Genomic DNA, 19,741 nt, shown 5'->3' with positions numbered 1-19,741 from the left:
CCTGGCAGTCCCTCTCTATGGTGCACAGCCTCCGTAGTCTTTCTCTATGGTGCATATCCGCTAGTAGCTTCTCTCGAACGTGCATAGCCACTTGTAGCATCTCTCTATGGTGCATAGCCTCTGGTAGTCCCTCTCTATGGTGCATAGCCTCTGGTAGTCCCTCTCTACATTGCATAGCCTCTGGTAGTCCCTCCCTATGGTGCAAAGGCTCTGGCAGTCCCTCTCTATGGTGTATATGGACTGGTGGTCCCTTTTTATGGCGCATAACCTTTAGTGGTCCCTTTCTATGGTGCAAAGACCTCTAGTAGACCCTCTCTAGGGTGCATAACCTCTGGTATTACCTCTCTCTACAGTACATAGCCACTGATATCCTCCCTCCTGTAGTGCATAGCCTCTGCTAATCTCTCCCTGCAGTGCATAGCCTCTGATAGCCCCTGTCTATGGTGCATAGCCTCTGCTAATCTCTTTCTGTAATGCATAGCCTATCGTAGTCTCTCTCTGGGATACATTGCCTCTGGTAGTCCCTCCCTATGGTAAAAAGGCTCTGGCAGTCCCTTTCTATGATCTATAGCGACTGGTGGTCCCTTTCTAAGGAGCATAGCCTCTGATAGCCCCTGTCTATGGTTCATAGCTTCTGGTAGTCCCTCCCCATGGCGCATAGCCTCTGGTAGCCCCTCTTTATGGTGCACAGACTCTGGTAGTCCCTCTCTATGGCACAAAGCTTCTGGTAGTTTCTCTCTATAGTACGTAGCCACTGGTAGTCCCTCTCTATGGTAACTAGGCTTTGACAGTCCCTTACTATGGTGTGTATGGACTGGTGGTCCCTCTCTATGTTGCATAGCCTCTGATCTCCCCCTCCCGTAGTGCATAGCCTCTGCTTATCTCTCTCTGCAGGGCATAGCCTTTACCATAGATTTGGCACTGCAGAGAAGGGCTGAGTGGCAGGCAGAGCGGTCTCTGTGGCTCCTCCGCTGTCCCTATTCTCCGGAGGTCGCCGGGGGGACTGTCTATCAGCGGGTGATGTCACCGGGAGGCGTGGCCTGGCTCTCCCTCCGCTGGCCGCACGGTGGCGCTCCTCGCCCGCTCTGTGCAGCAGGTCTCGCTGTTCCCACAGCCGCTTCCATTGGAGCCGCTGGTGACAAATTGGCGCCATTTTGAAGCTCGGGGAAGGCGACACGGCGCGGGTGTCACGGGCGGGGAAGAGCCGGTGCGGACTACGGGAGAGCGTGACCGACGCCTGCGGTGGAGAGAAGGTGAGAGGCGGCAGCAGCCGGACGGCCTCCGGGTTTTCCTGGAGCGGGGGGACCCCGGGGAGCGGCCCCCAGCCTGCCTGTGTGTCCGGAGCTCTCTGTCATTGCCAAGGCTGAGGTGCCCGGCGGGGATCAGTCCTATCTACCCGGCCCGGTGTTCCCATCACCCTCCCCGGAGCCCCGTTATAGAGCACAATGCATTCCTCCACAGACACACAGCCCTGCCTGTGTGGGGGGAGGGGGTTCCCCATAGCAACAGAGGAATCTGGTTGTCATGGTCACCAGTGCCATGTTTTACATCAGAGGGGTCCTTCCTCACATTGGGGTCTCCTGCACCCCCCCAGGTACAGCACAGTGTTTTGGAGAATGTGGTGACCCGTGTTCACAGGGAGGGGGCGCTGTACTCCTGTTATTGTCCATAGCAACCAGCCAGGCTTGTGATGGAGACATTGGTTGCAAGTTCTGCATCTTCTCCAGGTTTAATGGGTCAGCCTTTTTTTTTTCCTTCTTGTAACTGATGTGCTCTGCTTTTTCCCCTCTCAGGGGCCCCCAGCTGTCATTTTCCCAATGTGATGGAGCCTCAGAGGTCACATAGAGCCGGGATCACATCATTCAAGAGCTCCATCACCGGGGCTTCATTTGTGGTCATGGGGCCCCCCTTTCTACAACCTCTTCTGCTTCACTGACAGCCCCCCTTCATTGCTGAGCCCTGCCCCCCCCCTTTCCATTGGCGAGCGCTGGGGACCCCCCTTTCCATTGGCGAGCGCTGGGGACCCCCCCTTTCCATTGGCGAGCGCTGGGGACCCCCCCTTTCCATTGGCGAGCTCTGGGATTCCCCCCCTTTCCATTGGCGAGCTCTGGGATTCCCCCCCTTTCCATTGGCGAGCTCTGGGATTCCCCCCCTTTCCATTGGCGAGCTCTGGGATTCCCCCCCTTTCCATTGGCGAGCGCTGGGATTCCTCCCCTTTCCATTGGCGAGCGCTGGGATTCCTCCCCTTTCCATTGGCGAGCGCTGGGATTCCCCCCCTTTCCATTGGCGAGCGCTGGGATTCCCCCCCTTTCCATTGGCGAGTGCTGGGTTCCCTCTTCCCCATTGGCAATCTCTGGAACCCCCCCTTCCATTGGTGAGCGATGGGATCCCCCCTTTCCACTGCAGGGTACCCCCCTTTCACTGCCAAGTGCTGGGCCCCCACCCTAACATTGCTGAATGCTGGAACCCCCCCTTTCACCTTCCAGTAGCTAGCGCTCCCCCCCCTTTCAATTGCTGAGTACTGGGACCCTCCTTCGCCTTCCAATGGCAAGCGCTGCCCCTCCCCCTCAATTGCCGAGCACTGGGCCCCCACCCTTTCATTGCCAGAAGCTGGGATCCTCTCCTTTCCGTTGCTGAGTACTGCCCCCCCTTTCCCCTTCCAATAGTAAGTGCTGCCCTCCCTTTCAATAGCCGAACACTGGCACCCCCTTCCAATAGCGAGCGGTATTCCCCCCCCCTCAATTGCTACATGCTTGCACCCCCCTTTCACTTCCAATGGCAAGCGCTGGCACCCCCTTCCCCTTACAATGGCGAACACTGCCCATCCAGTGCCGAGCAGTGGGTCCCCCCCTCTCCCATAACTGAGCACTGGGACCCCCTAGTACAACAACTGCTCCATGTCTGCACTGTGGCCCCCCGTTACTTTATTTTTTTTCTAATAGAAAAGCCTCTATGCAGGTGCACTGTCTTCTGATTCATTAAACCTAGATCTAAAGCACAACTGCTACCCATAGCAACCAGCCAGAGTTCTGATTTGGTTTGTTAGGTGACACCTGATTGATTGAAACACGCACACTCTCTTGTAACAAAACTTTAATGCTTTTTTCATATGGTAAGGGCCCCTCACTTCTGGGGTTCTCACATATATCATATATCATTTTTTATAATTGGTGCCTACAAAGTCCATATTTCGTTTTCATTCTTGTTTCAAACATGGGGTTCTCGCATAGAAAAAGCCCCTGGTATACCCACATCACACATTTCAGGAGGCCACCTGGCAATATACAGAAAAAGGTGTCACGGCATGTCATCAGGAGCTGGCTGTCTTTTCCTGGTCCCGAATGATCTGCACTCACCATGGTGTGTCATTTTGCTACTGGCTTCTGATGTCCCCCAAAAAGGAAGATTGTGACATGGTAACTGGTGTGCAGTGGCAAACCACAAAACCACACCACTGGATTTGCTGTGTGAATGAATTTGTGGATACCACGGAAAAAAGCTAGGAGGGGATTGAGAAATAAAAAATACACGGGAAGAGAAGTTCCTCCTTAAAGTGATTGTAAAGGCTTGGTTTTTTTTTTTTTTCCCCCTATAAAAATAACAAACATGTTATACTTACCTGCTTTATTGCAGTGGATTTTCTCAGAGCAGTCCAGATCCTCTTCTTCTCGGGGCCCTCTTTTGCTGCTTCTGGCCCCTCCCTCCAGTTCAGTGCCCCGACACCAAGCAGCTTGCTATGGGGGCACCCAAACTGAGTCAAAGCTCTCTGTGTCCATTCAGACACCGAGCCAGACCTGGCCCTGCCCCCTCTCTCCCCTGATTGGCTAGCTGACTTTTATTGACATCAGCGGGAGCCAATGGCGACACTGCTGTGTCTCAGCCAATCAGGAAGGAGAATCTGGGACGGCTGAAACACTCGTTGACATCGCTGGATGGAGAGGGAACTCAGGTAAGTATTAGGGGGCTGCTGCACACAGAAGGCTTTTTATCTTATATTAAAATAAAAAAAAAAACCTTCTGCCTTTACAACCCATTTAGAGCCGGTTCACACAGGGGTGACTTCAAAGTTGCCTGACTCTGAAGCCACCCTGTACAGCGCGGCTTGCAAAACGACTTCTGTATAGAATGTTATGCAAGCCTCTCTGAAGTCACCCCAAAGTACTACAGGAACCTTTTTTCTAAGTTGGAGTGACTTGAGTCGCTCCTGTTAGAACGGTTCCATTGTACAGAATGGAGCCCGTCTTGTCGGGCGGTTAAGTCGCCTGACAGGTCGCCCCTCTGTGAACCGGGTTACACAGGACTGGAAAGCTTGTAGTGACCAGGACCTTTTCATGTTGTATATATGAGAAATGTCACCTGCTGTGCAATGATGGGTAGCAGCTCCAGTTTTGATAAATCTGTTTGTGATTGCCTTCTCTATTGTTACTGTTTTTATTTTGCTTAAGCTAATGTAAATTGGTCTCTATAGGGTGTTATTAAATGCCCCTGGAGATCATATCTATTAGGCTTTGGCAGCAGTGTGAGCTCATTGCTTGCTGCCCTTTTCATGCCACGCAGACGTGAGGTGGGCTGCCACATTCCTTTCCAGGAGTTCTGCCTATACGTCCTTCTTTTTTTTTTTTTTTTTCTTAATGCTGCAATAATGTGCCGCTTAAATGTATTCAGGTCATAATGCTGAACATATATAGAGTCCAATCATTTAAGAGAACAAATGTCATTGCCGTTATTGACATTCATTCAGGGAATGTGAAACACATGGCTAAAAAACGCAGAGAGAATACCGTTGACAATGATTTCAGAAATCCTCTTCAAGCATAACGGAGTGTTTCTGCAGGCTGAATGGCAGATGAGGTTTTAAATTGGTCTACCTGTTTAGAAAGGAAATGCTCATAGTCTCTATTAGGTTCTTGGTGATTAGATATATGCTGGGTTATGGTTATGTATTACGCAGCTGTTGATTGCATGGTGCCATTTGTTTATGAGATTCTGATGTGGGGTGGGCTGCTGCATTCCTTGTGCGAAGCTCATTATATTTATTAATATATCACCTGTCACCTTTCTGTGTGGCAAATGCATTGTGTTGTGCTTTTTATGTCTTTTGGGATCTGTGTATTTCTGTCGATCTTTGGCTCTGTAATTTCAGTTCTTCCCCTGAAGGGGTTGTCATGTACTGTGTGTGTGTGTTAGCTCTGTGTCCTTTCACTTGGACTCCCCCCCCCCCCCCCCCCCTCTTTCTTTCTTTGGCCAGTCAGTGTTAGAGATGGGAACTCCTGAAAGGTTTTAAGGTTTCTACAGAGTTCATGTGTTGGACAAGTCAACAGCTGACCTCTGATCTGTTACTATTCAGGGAGCTTCCATTCATTGTGTGAAGATTTAGTGTAGGTAATATATACAGCTAGCTGATCAGTACTCTGTTCTTTTTCCAAACTGTCCTCCACTATCCTTATGAAACAAATATAAATTTTTATATTGCGCCAGCAGTTTGTGCATCGCTTTACAACGTAAGTTATGTCTACGTTTTGCATTGAAATGATAATAATAGAAGATTACACAAATCAAAGCAACAAGTGCATCTGAAAATGACAGCTGGTCTTTAAAAAGTTGCCCATCATGCGTGTTTTAGTTATTTAAATAAAGACATTTTTTTATATACAGTTGTGCTCATAAGTTTACATACCCTGACAGAAGTTATGATTTCTTGGCCATTTTTCAGAGAATATGAATAACAAAAACATTTCTTTGAATGAATTAAAAATTTGTAAAGCGCTGCAAATGCGAACTGAATTGCCTCAAGGCGCTAAATGCGTTTAGTGTTGTCAGCTTCTAGAAGAGGAAGGTCTTGGGTCTTTTCCTGAAAGCCAAATGGTTTTCTTCCATGCGGATGTGGGTCGGAAGAGCATTCCATAGCCGAGGTCCTTGGACTGCGAACCTTCGTTCTCCCTTTTGCTTTGTAGTGGTATTTGGGAATGAGAAGGAGGTTTTGGTTAGATGATCGAACATTGCGATTGAGCGTGTAATGTTTTATTTTCTCTCGAAGGTATTGAGGAGCGTTTCCTTGTATGCATTTGTGGGTGAGACAGAGGGTTTTTTTTTTTTTTTCATATTTTTTTTCTTTTATTTGAGAATCCTTGTAAAATATTACAGAAATGTCATTAAGGACAAAAAAAAATAAAATAAATTGAAAATATAGGCGAGGCAGAGGGTCTTGAATGTGATCCGATTCTTTACGGTTAGCCAATGTAGGTTCCTTAGTGATGGGGAAATGGACTCTCATGGTTTTTTTTCCTGTTAACAGTCTTGCCGCAATGTTTTGAATGGCCTGTAGGCGCGCAAGCTGATATTGGGGTAATCCTATGTAGAGCGAGTTAGCGTAGTCGAGTCGGGAATTGATGATTGTTCTAACTACTGCTGCTTTGTCCTCTTCTGGGATGAAGGGGATGAGTCTACGTAGCAGGCGGAGGAGATGGTGCGATCCGCTAATTACCGATCCTATTTGTGCATCCATTGTCATTTCTGAGTCAAAGATAACTCTGAGGCTTTTGGCTTTGGTGCTTGGAGAGATGGTTTGTTCAAAGATGGTGGGAGGTGTCCACGGAGTCTCGGTTTTGGAATTTTGGTTAGCGTCTTTCACTTATGGTTAGTGTTTGATCAAACATAACGTTAACACAAGTTGACACAAAGGGGTTAGAATGGCTATTAAGGCCCCATGTACACGGGACGCTGCTAAACCGTACGTTCAGAGTTAGTTGGACGCTTTTTTTTTCAACTGCCCCTGAACTCATTCAATGTTATCCTATGTGACCATGTACACAGTCTCGTTTATTGCCGTTTTTAGGCAGCTGCGTTTAACAGCAAAAAAATGGGTTCAGATGCTGAAGATTTCCACGTTTCAGACGCCAAATGCGAATAAACGCGGTACCGGCGTTTAGACGGGTTTTCGTTTTTAAAGGTACCCTATATTTTTGATCTGAAAAGACAAAAATATGATGGAAAACGATGAAAAAACATTAAAAAAAAATAGTTTAAAATGTTTTAATTACTTGCGATGATTCATAGACTATATATAGCCCTTGATGCAATGCAATACAACACTAGCATTGCGGTATCCAAATTTTAATTGGAATTTGACCCATATCAAGAGCAACGTCAGGAGCCTTTCCTCACACATGCTCATTATGGGATCCATTGCAAAAAGAAGCACAGAAATAGAGGCAAATACAAGTAACAGCTGCTCTCTCTGCTGCTGCTGCTACTCACTCTGGTCAAAATGGCTGAAATGGTTAAATAACAATATTTTTTGAGCTTGGGGAGGGTCTTAATGAGGTTATACATGCTTCTAGATGCAAACGTAGTAAAATTTGGCTAAACGCGGTATGCAAATGCGGCAAAACGGGCATTTCTAAACGCCGGTTTCAAGTTCGTTCAGAGGAGTTTGCCCCAGCGTCAAGTGTACATGGAGCCTAAAGGTAACCATCCTCACCTGTGATCTGTTTGCTTGTAAATAGTGTGTGTGTGTATAAAAAGGTCAGTGAGTTTCTGGACTCCTGACAGACCCTTGCATCTTTCATCCAGTGCTGCACTGACATTTCTAGATTCTGAGTCATGGGGAAAGCAAAAGAATTGTCAAAGGATCTGTGGTAAAAGGTAGTTGAACTGTATAAAACAGGAAAGGAATATAAAAAGATATCCAATGAATTGAGAATGCCAATCGGCAGTGTTCAAACTCTACTCAAGAAGTGGAAAATGAGGGGTTCTATTGAAACCAAACCACGGTCAGGTAGACCAACTAAAATTTTTTGCCACAACTGCTGGGAAAATTGTTTGTGATGCAAAGAAGAACCCAAAAATAACTTCAGGTGAAATTCAGGACTCCCTGAAAACATGTGGTGGGGCTGTTTCAAGATGCACAATAAGGAGGCATTTGACGAAAGATGGGCTGCATGGTCAAGTTGCCAGAAGAAAGCCATTACTAGGCAAATGCCACAAAGTATGCCGCTTACAATACGCCAAACAGCACAGAGACAAGCCTCAAACCTTCTGGCACAAAGTCGTTTTGCGTGATGAAACCAAAATTTAGCTTTTTGGCCACAACCATAAACACTACATTTGGAGAGGAGTCAAAGGAAAACCATTCCTACTGTGAAACACAGAGGTGGATCGCTGATGTTTTGGGGATGTGTGAGCTACAAAGGCACAGGAAATTTTGGGCAAAATTGATGGCAAGATGAATGCAGTATATTTTCAAAAAATACTAGAGGAACATTTGCATTCATCAGCCAGGTAGCTGCGCATGGGACGTACTTGGACATTCCAACAGGACAATGATCCTAAACACAAAGCCAAGTCGACCTGTCATTGGCTACAGCAGAATATAGTGAAGGTTCTGGAGCGGCCATCTCAGTCTCCTGACCTCAATATCATTGAGCCACTCTGGGGAGATCTCAAACATGCAGTTCATGCAAGACAGCCCAAGAATTTATAGGAACTGGAGGCTTTTTACCAAGAGGAATGGGCAGCTTTACCATCTGAGAAGATAAAGAGCCTCATCCACAAATACCACAAAAGACTTCAAGCTGTCATTGACGTTAAAGGGGGCAATACACGGTATTAAAGTGTCTGCTAACTCCAAAAAAAAAATATACAGATCCTGGTCCCTTAAAGCAGATTACACAGCACAGCGTTTGTGCCGTGGAATTTGCCCCCCTCTAAACTGTAAACCTCCCCCCGAACTTGCCACTTCCTGTATGCCCTCTCTAAACAGACCATGAAAATCAGGGCTGCTCCGCCCTGATCACCGTAGTCTGATTGCGTCCCTGCCTGTCACCCCCCTCTGTTTATCTCCGGCCCCGCAACCCCCCCCCCCCCCCCACACTATTATTCTAAAATAAAAACTTTAAATTATCACTGCCAGCCTCTCTATTAGAGGCTGGCATAGCACATTGTGTCAGTAGTTTTAAAAAACGAGTGTTCTAAATACGAAATTTGAGCTGTCTTCAGGCCGGTTACGTGACTTGCGGCCTCTTTACAGCTCCGATACAGGGCTTCTGCGGAGGAGACGAGCGGCCACGTGATTTCCCCAGCTGACGTCAGAGGGAGATCATGGCCCCTCTCGCAGAAGCAATCCATCGGAGCTGTAAAGCGACTGCGAGTGATGTGAGCGGCCTGAAGACAGCTCAAATTAGGTATTTAGAACACTCGTTTTTTAAAACTACTGACACAATGTGCTATGCCAGCCTCTAATAGAGGGGGTGGCATAGTTTTATATAGATGGGTTAACAAACCCTTTAAGAACTAGGGTATGTATACTTTTGATCAGGGTTGTTTGGGTAAATTCTGTTGTCGTGATTTAAAAAGAGTAAACACAGTTGATTGATAATAAATGGCTTCAGCCAAACACTGACCATGAGTGTAAAAAGTTTTTGTGTTATCATTCATATTCTCTGAAAAATGGCCAAAAAAAATCATAAATTCTGCCAGGGTATGTAAACTTATGAGCACAACTGTATGTTTATGTGTGAATATATATATATATATATATATATATATATATATATATATATATATATAATTATATATTTTATTTATTTTTTGCATACCCTGGCATAAGCTGTCTTTTGTTTAAGGATAGCAATCACATGAAGCCGTTTATTATCATAGTTTTTTGGATCCTTTTTAAATCATAATAACAGAAATCACCCAAATGGCCCTGATAAAGAGTTGACATACCCAGGAATGTTTGGCCTTGGTACAGATACAGAAGGTGGCACACACAGATACAGAAGGTGGCACACACAGGTTAATTCCCACATTTTGTGGCTTTCTAAATCACAATTAGTGTCTGTATAAAAGCTAAGTAATAAGCAGGCTAGACACTGAGCCATGAGGAGGTAGAAAAGAACAGTCAAAAGACCTGCATAACGAGGTAATGAAACTTTACAAAGATGGAAAAGGATATAAAAAGATATCCAAAGCCTTGAATATGCCAGTCAGTACTGTTCACTTAATAAGAAGTGGACAAGTTGTGAGTCTCTTCTGGCTCCCAGGTGTCCTCTATACAGGTAATGGGAAGGCTGTCTATAGGAATGTTTGACCATTCTTCCAGAAGTGCATTTGTGCACTGATGTGGATAAGAAGGCCTGGCTCGCAGTCTCCGCTCTAATTCACCCCAAAGATGTTCTTTTGGGTAGAGGTCAGGACTGTGTGCAGGCCAGTCATGTTCCCCCACCTCAAACTCGTTCATCCATGTCTTTATGGACCTTGCTTTGTGCACTGGTGTGCAGTCATGTTGGAACAGGAAGGGGCCATCCCCAAAGTGTTCCCATAAAGTTGGGAGCATGAAATTGTCCAAAATGTCTTGATATGCTGATGCCTTAAGAGTTTCCTTCACTGAACTAAGGGGCCAAGCCCATCCCCTGAACAACAGCCATAATCTCCCCTCCATCAAATGATTTGGACCAGTGCACAAAGCAGGGTCCATAAAGACATGGCTGAGCAAGTTTGAGATGGGGGAACTTGACTGGCCTGCACAGAGTCCTGACCTCAACCTGATGAAACACCTTTGGGATTATCTAGAGCACAGACTGCTAGTCAGGTCTAATCTCTAACATCAGTGCCTGGCCTCACAAATGCGCTTCTGGAAGAATGATCAAACATTCCCATAGACACACTCCTAAACCTTGTGGACAACCTTCCCGGAAGAGTTGAAGCAATATTGAACCCTACGGACTAAGACTGGGATGTCATTAAAGTTTATGTGCGTGTAAAGGCACAGGCATCCCAATACTTTTGGTAATATAGCGTGTGAGTATATATATATATATATATATATATATATATATATATATATATATATATATATATATATATATATATATATATATATATATATATATATATATATATATATATATATATATATATATATTTAGAGCTGCAGGATTCTGGCCAAAATGAGAATCACGATTTTTTTTTTGCTTAGAATAAAAAGATCACGATTATTAAAAGTAGTACTAATAAAAGCTGAGACTTTTTTTTTTTTTTTTTTCATGGATATGAGCATTTTAACTACTTGCTGACCACCGCATGTACATATACGTCGGCAGAATGGCACGGCTGCGCAAATGGGCGTACCTGTACGTCCCTTTGAATTTCCTGCCGTGTGGCCACGTGTGCATCGCCGGCGGCGAACTCCGTGAGTGTGATCGCGGGTCCCGCGGACTCGATGTCAGCGAGGATACCCGTGATCGTCTCACGGAGCTGAAGAATGGGGAAATGCTAATGACACTGTCAGTGATCACTGTTCCCTGTAATCGCGAGCGGTGATCAATGATGTGTCACATGTAGCCCCTCCCCCCACAGTTAGAATCACTCCCTAGGACACACTCAACCCCTACACTGCCCCCTAGTGGTTAACCCCTTCACTGGCAGTGTCATTTACACAGGAATCAATGCATTTGTATGGCACTGATTGGACATTTTTGACACCATTGTCAATGTGTCCGCCATAATGTCGCAGTCCTGATAAAAATCGCAGATTGCCACCATTACTAGTAATGCTTATTGCGATTTTTGGTAAAAAAAAAAAAAAAATATGTAGAAAAATACGTATCGGCCTAAACTGAGGGAAAAAAAAAGTTTTTTTTATTTATTTGTTGGGGATATTTATTATAGCAAAAAGTAAAAAATATATATATTTTTTTTTCAAAATTCATATAGGGCCAGTTCACAGCAGATGCAGTTCTGGGAGCTTTTTTCTGCACAAAATGTATGCACAGTGTTTTCCATGTATTCCAATGGCTGTAGGTGTACACCCTGCAGTCAGGTTTCGTTCAGTTTCCGCACCGGAAGCTGACTGCATGGTGTAAACTAGAGCCAATTGGAATACACGGAAAACATTGTGCATGCATTTTTAGTGCAGAAAATAAGCACACGGAACTGCATCTGGTGTGAACTGGCCCTAATTTAAATTGATGATATTAATTAAAAAGTCGAATATAATACAATTGTCTATAAAAATATAAATATTTGTAAAAAAACTGTTTCGGTTGTGGCACCAAAATTTCTTTTCGGTGTACCCCTAGTTAATGGGGAAATCTGCACTTTTCAAAGTGCTGGTTGAATGAAGAAAAAATATATTATGTATGACCGGCTTTATTGTTCTCAATGTATTAAAACTAAAAAACATTGAGGGTTTAAAGGATTGGGTCACCTTTTAACCACTTAAGGACTAGCCTCGTTTTGAGATTTTGGTGTTTACAAGTTTTAAACAGTTTTTTTTGCTAGAAAATTACTTAGAAACCCCAAACATTATATATTTTTTTTTCTAACATCCTAGAGAATAAAATGGCGGTCATTGCATTACTTTTTTCACACCGTATTTGCGCAGCGGTCTTACAAGCGCACTTTTTTTTGGAAAAAATTCACTTTTTTCAATAAAAAAAATAAGACAACAGTAAAGTTAGCCAAATTTTTTCTTTATATTGTGAAAGATAATGTTATGCCGAGTAAATTGATACCCAACATGTCACGCTTCAAAATTGCGCCCGCTCGTGGAATGGCGTCAAACTTTTCCCCTAAAAATCTCCATAGGCGACGTTTAAAAAATTCTACAGGTTGCATGTTTTGAGTTAGAGGAGGTCTAGGGCTAGAATTATTGCTTTCACTCTAACGATCGCGGCGATACCTCATGTGTGGTTTGACCACTGTTTTCATATGCGGGCGCTACTCACATATGCGTTCGCTTCTGCGCGTGAGCTCGTCGGGACGGGGCGCTTTAAAAAAAAAAATTTTTTCTTATTTATTTTACTTGATTTTATTAATTTTTTTCACTGTTTAAAAAAAAATAAAAATTTGTGTCACTTTTATTCCTATTACAAGGAATGTAAACATCCCTTGTAATAGAAAAAAAGCATGACAGGTCCTCTTAAATATGAGATTTGGGGTAAGAAAGACCTCAGATCTCATATTTGGACTTAAATGCAATAAAAAAAAAAATTGTCATTTGAAAAAAGGACTACAGAAAAATGTGCCTTTAAGACGTATGGGCGGAAATTACGTTTTGACTTCGCTTCCGCCCTGCTATAGTGAGACAGGTGGGGGCCATCTTCCCCTCACTCGTCTCCATACACAGACACGGACAGGTCCTGATCGCCTCCGCTGCTGCCGACGGCTCCGGTATGTGGCGGCGGGAGGGAGGGGGGTGGCACCTCTCCCGCCGCCGATAACGGTGATCTTGCGGTGAATCCGCTGCAGAGACCACCATTATCGTAAACAGAACCGCCGGCTCTAAAGATGCTGCTGCCGTTACCGGGATATCCATCTTCAAACTGCCAACGTATATGTACATGAGCTGGTCGGTAAGTGGTTAACGAAAATAATAAATGCACTTGAGCCTCTAAAGCAGGGATATGTAATTAGCGGACCTCCAGCTGTTGCAGAACTACAAGTCCCATGAGATCATAGCAAGACTGACAGCCACAAGCATAACACGCAGAGGCATGATGGGACTTGTAGTTTTGCAACAGCTGGAGGTTCCGCTAATTGCATATCCCTGCTGTAAAGAATTGCACCCCTGATCAATCAGCAGATCGCTGATACCATGCAGGTTATCTGCAGACCTGTCAGTGCATCCGTGTGCCTGGTCATTGTATGCAATTTCTAGTCGCCATGGTGACCTGGTGCCTGGGATTTGTTGAGCCCTGATATATATAATATACACAGTGGGTATAGAAAAGAATCACCCCTCTTTAAAATAATCACATTTTGTTGCTTTGCAACCTGAAATTAAGTTTTTGTTTTATTCAGCTGTATTTATTCAGTGAAACGTATATTGTCCAGATGAAAGACATATCATCAACATGTCAGAAAAAAATAAACAAGATTCAAAAACCGAATCACTGAGTTGGAAAAAGAATCACCCCTTGTGTCATTATTTTGTTGAACTGCCTTTTGCTTTAATTACAGCCTTTAGTCTGTTGGGATATGTCTTTCCTAACTTTGCAATCTAGATTTTGCAATATTTGCCCACTCTTCTTTGCAGAACTGCTCAAGTTCAGTTAAATTTGACGGTGACTGATTGTGGACTGCAGTGTTCAAGTCATTCCACAGATATTCAATGGGGTTTAAGTCTGGGCTCTGATTAGGCCATACAAGGAATTCACATTTTCTCCTTCAACCACTGTGTGGTCATTTTTTCTGTGTGCTTTAGGTCATTGTCATGTTGTAAGGTAAACCTTCTTCCCATTGACAACTTTTGGCAGAGGGCAGCAGAAATTCCTCAAGAATTTGACGGTATTTTACCCCATCCATTTTTCCTTCTATCCTGACAAGTCCTCCAGTCCCTGCTGCAGAGAACCACCCCCATAACCGTATATTACCACCTCCATGCTTTACTGTAGGAATTATGTTATTTGGATGGTGAGCTGTATTGGATTTCTGACAGACATATTATTTGGGGTTGAGGCCAAATAATTCAATTTTAGTCTCATCTGATCATAACATCTTTTTCCATGTGGCCTCCGAATCTTCAAGTTGCGTTTTGGCAAAGCTCAGTTGTGACTGCATGTGGCTTTTTCTTGCAACCCTCCCATACAAGTCACATTTGTGGAGAATTTGTGATATTGTTGTCGCATTCACACAATGACCACAATAAATTCCTGAAACTGCTGACGAGTTTCTGTAAGCCTCTCTTTTAGCCCCTCTGACCAGTTTCCTCCTGGCTCTTTCATTCAGTTTGGAGCGACGTCCTTATCCAGGGAGGGTCTGTGTTGCTACAAATACCTTCCACTTCTTAACCTCCCTGGCGGTATGATTATTTCGGATTTTAGGTGCTGAAAGCGGTACCATTATTTTGCATGGAAATTTGGCGTTTTATATTGTAGGTCTGTAAATCTTAACAATAACACACTTAAATCTGTCCAAACCAGAGTCTAGTAGATATCCCGGGTATGATAAAGTTTGAAACACAAAAACATAAATTATAATATAATAAATAAAAATAAATAATTAAAAAAAAAAAAAAAATAGTAATAAAATAAATTTCCCCACAATTCACTATCGCTCAATTCTGCAAGTGTTCTAATTTACTATCGCTGTTTTCTAGCTGGTCTAAAGCCACTTTTGACGTAAAGGGACACTTTTTGGTTGCTATGGACAATCTCCAGTTTCCAGGCAGAAAGAACAGTGTATATCATGTAAAACTGCATGCAGGGCATGGGACAAAGCACTGGGGACAAAAGGGATGTGAAATCATTTCATACAGTACTGTGATCTGTAAGATTACAGTACTGTATGTGTTATGATTTTTACTTTTTTTTTTAATTTGCCGCCAGGCTCCGCCCCCGTGCGTCGCGCCGCTCGCAGGGAACGGAGCCTGGCACAGAGAGGCTTCGGAGGACAGAGCCCTTGGACACTGCGGGTGACATCGCAGGATCCCGGGGACAAGGTAAGTAATGCCGCCCCAGGATCCTGCAATGCGATCCCGAGTGTGGCTCGGGGTTACCGCTAATGGGACTGAATTTTAACCCCGAGCCACACTCGGGAAAACCGCCAGGGAGGTTAATAATAGACTTCACTGTACTTCTAGGCATTGATAAAGCCTATGACTTTTTTTTGTATCCATCTCCTGAATTGTGCCTGCCTACGACATTTTTTCCGGAGATCTTTTGGCAGTGCCTTGCCCCTCAGTTGATTGATTGCTTCAGTTGCACTACCAGGGACTGAAATGCTCCAGGAAAGCTCTTTTCATGTTGAGCTAGTCAAAATGACCACAGCTGATCACAATTGAAAGTCAAATGGCTTTGTGTGTCATTGAGAAGGTGATTAGCTACACCTGACTGAGGTTACAAGTAGGGTTGCAGCAATACTAGCATTGGTGCCGATACCGAGTATTTGCACAAGTATCGGTACTGGTGCAAATGCATCGATAACTGAAACCGATACTGTCAGGCTCGGTTCTTTGAGCTGTAATTGGGGATGAACAAATGTTCCTCTGTTTAACCCCTTATTAACCCTCAATTTACTCTAATCAGCCTTAATAAACTCCCTATTCTCCATTTAATTATTTCCTGTTTTTTTTTTTTTTGTTTTGTTTTTTTGTTCACGTCTTATAAACGATAAACAATTAAAACAATTTTTGGTTTGCTTTGTTAGTGAATATTTTCACACATATACAATAACATATATTTACGCATTTCACATTAAAAAATCGCAAAATTAAAAAAACAAAATCAATTTATTTCATTTGTAAATGACTTTTCAATGCTTTGTACCATTGCTGACAGCTGAAGTGTAAACAAAACAGTTGCGATAGGTATCGGTAATTGGTATCGGCGAGTACTAAAAAAAAAAAAGGTATCGGTACTTGTAAAAAAAAAAAAATGGTATCGTGCATCCCTAGTTACAAGTCATTTTAGGAGGGGGTGATCCTTTTTCCAATTCGGTGATTCTGTTAGAAAAAATGTCAATTTTTTTTTTTTTTTCTTTTTTAATTCACTGGCATGTTTTAAGTTGTGCTGGATAAAACAAAAACCATGTCTATCTTCATTTCAGGCTGCAAAGCAAAATGTAATTATTATAAGGCCCCATTCACACTTGTGTGACCTGAAAGTGTGCTTTTGATGCGACTTGAAGCAATGCCTGTGTAATCTTGAGGTCTTTGGACCTCAAGTCGGACCAAAGTGGTGTAGGGACTACTTTTGAAGTCCCAAGTCGCAGGACAAGTGGCACGAGTGTGAAAGGGGCCTAAAGGGGGTGTTTTTTTTTTTTTTTTTTTTTTTTTTTTTCTATACCCACTGTATATGTGTGCTTTTTTGACTGTTGAAGTCAGTTTACAAACCTTATCACTGAAAATATCATTGAATTGACTGAAAAGGAAATGTGGCTGTTTAACCGCCTACCACACATTTATTGTGGCAGGGTGGCCTGGCTGCGTGAAACTAACATACCTGTAAAAATGTTTTCCTCTTCTGGGTTTGGGGCACGTACGCCAACGGCGACTTGCTTCCGCTGTGATTGGACACAGCGGGAGCCAGTCAGTGGGTCCGGAGACCGCTGGGACCTGCCGATCATTCGCTGGCGAGGCAGAATGGCGGCCTGCCTATGTAAACAAGGCAGACCTCCGTTCTGTCAGAAAGGAAGAGAGAGATCTTGTCTTCCTGCTAAACCGGAACACAGATCTCTCTCTTCCTCCAGTTAAACTATCCCCCACACAGTAAGAAATCACTCCTTTTGATCGCCCCTGATGTTAACGCTTTCCCTGCCAGTGTCGTTTTTTTTTTTTTGTTATTTTTAGTGTCACTGGTCCTCCAAAAAGTGTCACTTAGTGTCCAATTTGTTTGCCTCAGTCCCGCTAAAAATAGCTGATCGCCGCCATTACTAGTAAAAATAAAAATGGAGTAAAAATAGCCCATAGTTTTTAGATGCTATAACTTTGCGCAAACCAATCAATATACGCCTATTGGGATTGTTTTTTTTTTTTTTTTTTTTTTTTACCAAAAGTATGTAGCAGAATACATATTGGCCTAAATTGAAGAATTTTTTTTTTTTTTTTATTGGATGTGTTTTATCGCAGAAAGAAAAAAACTTTTTTTTTTTTTTACAAAATTGGCGGTCTTTTTTGTTAGCGCAAAAAATAGAAAACACAGAGGTGATCGAATACCACCAAAAGAAAGGTCTATTTGTGGGAAAAAAAGGACATGCATTTTGTTTTGGATACAGCATCGCTTGAAAGCGCAATTGTCAGTTAAAGCAATGCAGTGCCCTATCGCAAAAAATGGCCTGGTCATGAAGGGGGTGAAAACTTCCGGAGCTGAAGTGGTTAAGGTGGAAATAAAATAAGTGATAAAAATAATTGGATAATAAGGCTTTCAACAGTAAAAGACTTATACTAAACTTAGTTTTTTAAGTGAAAAATTTGCAGCAGTGGAGGATAAGCACTTGCATTTTCCCAGGTTGTGACCCATGTACCTTTGGTAGGAATCTGACCACTTCTTGGAGGTGTCCGTTCTTGTCTTTGCCTCCCATGCTTCTGTCCTTTTCCCTGCTGCAATGCAGGCAGACAGCAGGAACCCACACAGCTACAAATGTTTAGATTTCAGGCAAGTATAGCAAATTATGTGTTCACCCTTTAAAGTAATTAACGAAGTGGCATGGGGTACGTAAAAAAAAAAAATACATACTTTCCTCAATGCTGCAGCTGTCCTACGTCCGCTCTAAGACCAATAACTGAGCAATCACATGACCGCTGATGGCTCAGCTCTTGGTATTCTTAGAAGCACTATCAGTGACTGTCAGTCACTGCTTTCCTCTGTTCCCATCTAGTGTTCTTTGAAGCGCTGGGGAACGGGGGTGGTGGGGGGTGTAGGGGCGGGGCACAGCTGGCTTTGGCTCTCAGATGTATGTTGAGAGCCGGAGCCAACTGTGAATTGGGCAGCTGGGTGGATCCCCACAATATGGTCAGAATCCTTCCAGAGCCTGGAGCAGCTCTGTGATGTCTGCTGTCGACTAGCTGTTGGCCACAGGAGAGCAAAAGTAAATGCACTCCTGTGACCCAGAAGAGTAAGCAGAGGCATCTGAGAACAAAAACCTCTAGAAACCAGAAGTTGATTGTAATATTTGCAGTGGATGAGGTGCCACTGCTTGCATTATTCTACTCTCTACTGTTTGTGATCTCCTGCTGTCAGCCTATCTGCCCTGTCATCAAATAAATGATAGACTTTTCAGTTAGCCTGGAACATAAATAAATGATTGGGGTGTAGTACAGAGCATTATTTGAGTGACAACTCTTATGCCCCGTACACACGATCGGACATTGATCGGACATTCCGACAACAAAATCCTAGGATTTTTTCCGACGGATGTTGGCTCAAACTTGTCTTGCATACACACGGTCACACAAAGTTGTCGGAAAATCCGATCGTTCTAAATGCGGTGACGTAAAACACGTACGTTAGGACTATAAACGGGGCAGTGGCCAATAGCTTTCATCTTTATTTATTCTGAGCATGCGTGGCACTTTGTCCGTCGGATTTGTGTACACACGATCGGAATTTCCGACAACGGATTTTGTTGTCGGAAAATTTTATATCCTGCTCTCAAACTTTGTGTGTCGGAAAATCCGATGGAAAATGTGTGATGGAGCCTACACACGGTTGGAATTTCCGACAACAAGGTCCTATCACACATTTTCCATCGGAAAATCCGACCGTGTGTACAGGGCATTAGTGTGCCTGGGGCTTCTGGTGTCACCTCCAAGATGGCAGCACCCAGCAGCAGCCCCAGGTCTGTTCAGTCTTACTGAATTTAGCCTGCATGTCCACTCAGTAAAAAAAAGTACAGTGTATCCTTAATTTGGGTACTTTGTACTTTATCACACTGCTGTGTTTTGCATACTTTTGTATTTTAGCATTCATTTCAATGGAAGTAGTCATCACAGTGCTTCTTTTATAGCCCTTAGGTTGGTTTGGAAGCATTGAAGTCATCAGATTTTTTTTTTTTTTTTTCACATTCGAAAGTTTTATTGAAAGATAATGAAACTTACAAAATGCACATTTCTCGTATTACAGATGCAACTGTACATGTATTTTCAATACAGCTTACATAAGCAGGTGGTGATCTTAAGATTCAATTCTAAGTAATTGCAACAGTGTGCTTTGTAGTTACGTTTAGTGTAGGTGGTCCTTAAAATCAAAAAACTCAGTTTTAAACATATTAAAGATTCATTAGACCTCTATGCAGTAAATTG

At 43.5% G+C, this 19,741-nt stretch overlaps 1 protein-coding gene across 1 annotated transcript in view; it reads left to right on the top strand.

Annotated features, from left to right (window-relative positions):
* Nucleotides 1-1,061: 1,061 nt before the first annotated feature.
* Nucleotides 1,062-19,741, top strand: part of PDS5B (PDS5 cohesin associated factor B) — a 191,594-nt gene continuing 172,914 nt past the window's right edge. The window contains exon 1 of the mRNA XM_073613341.1: nucleotides 1,062-1,253. The gene's annotated coding sequence lies outside the window, so the exon portion shown is untranslated. The remainder of the gene's footprint in view (nucleotides 1,254-19,741) is intronic.

Source organism: Aquarana catesbeiana, linkage group LG02 (assembly GCF_042186555.1).
Source record: "Aquarana catesbeiana isolate 2022-GZ linkage group LG02, ASM4218655v1, whole genome shotgun sequence".
Classification (NCBI taxonomy): domain Eukaryota; kingdom Metazoa; phylum Chordata; class Amphibia; order Anura; family Ranidae; genus Aquarana; species Aquarana catesbeiana.
This window is presented reverse-complemented; position numbering and strand designations above follow the sequence as displayed.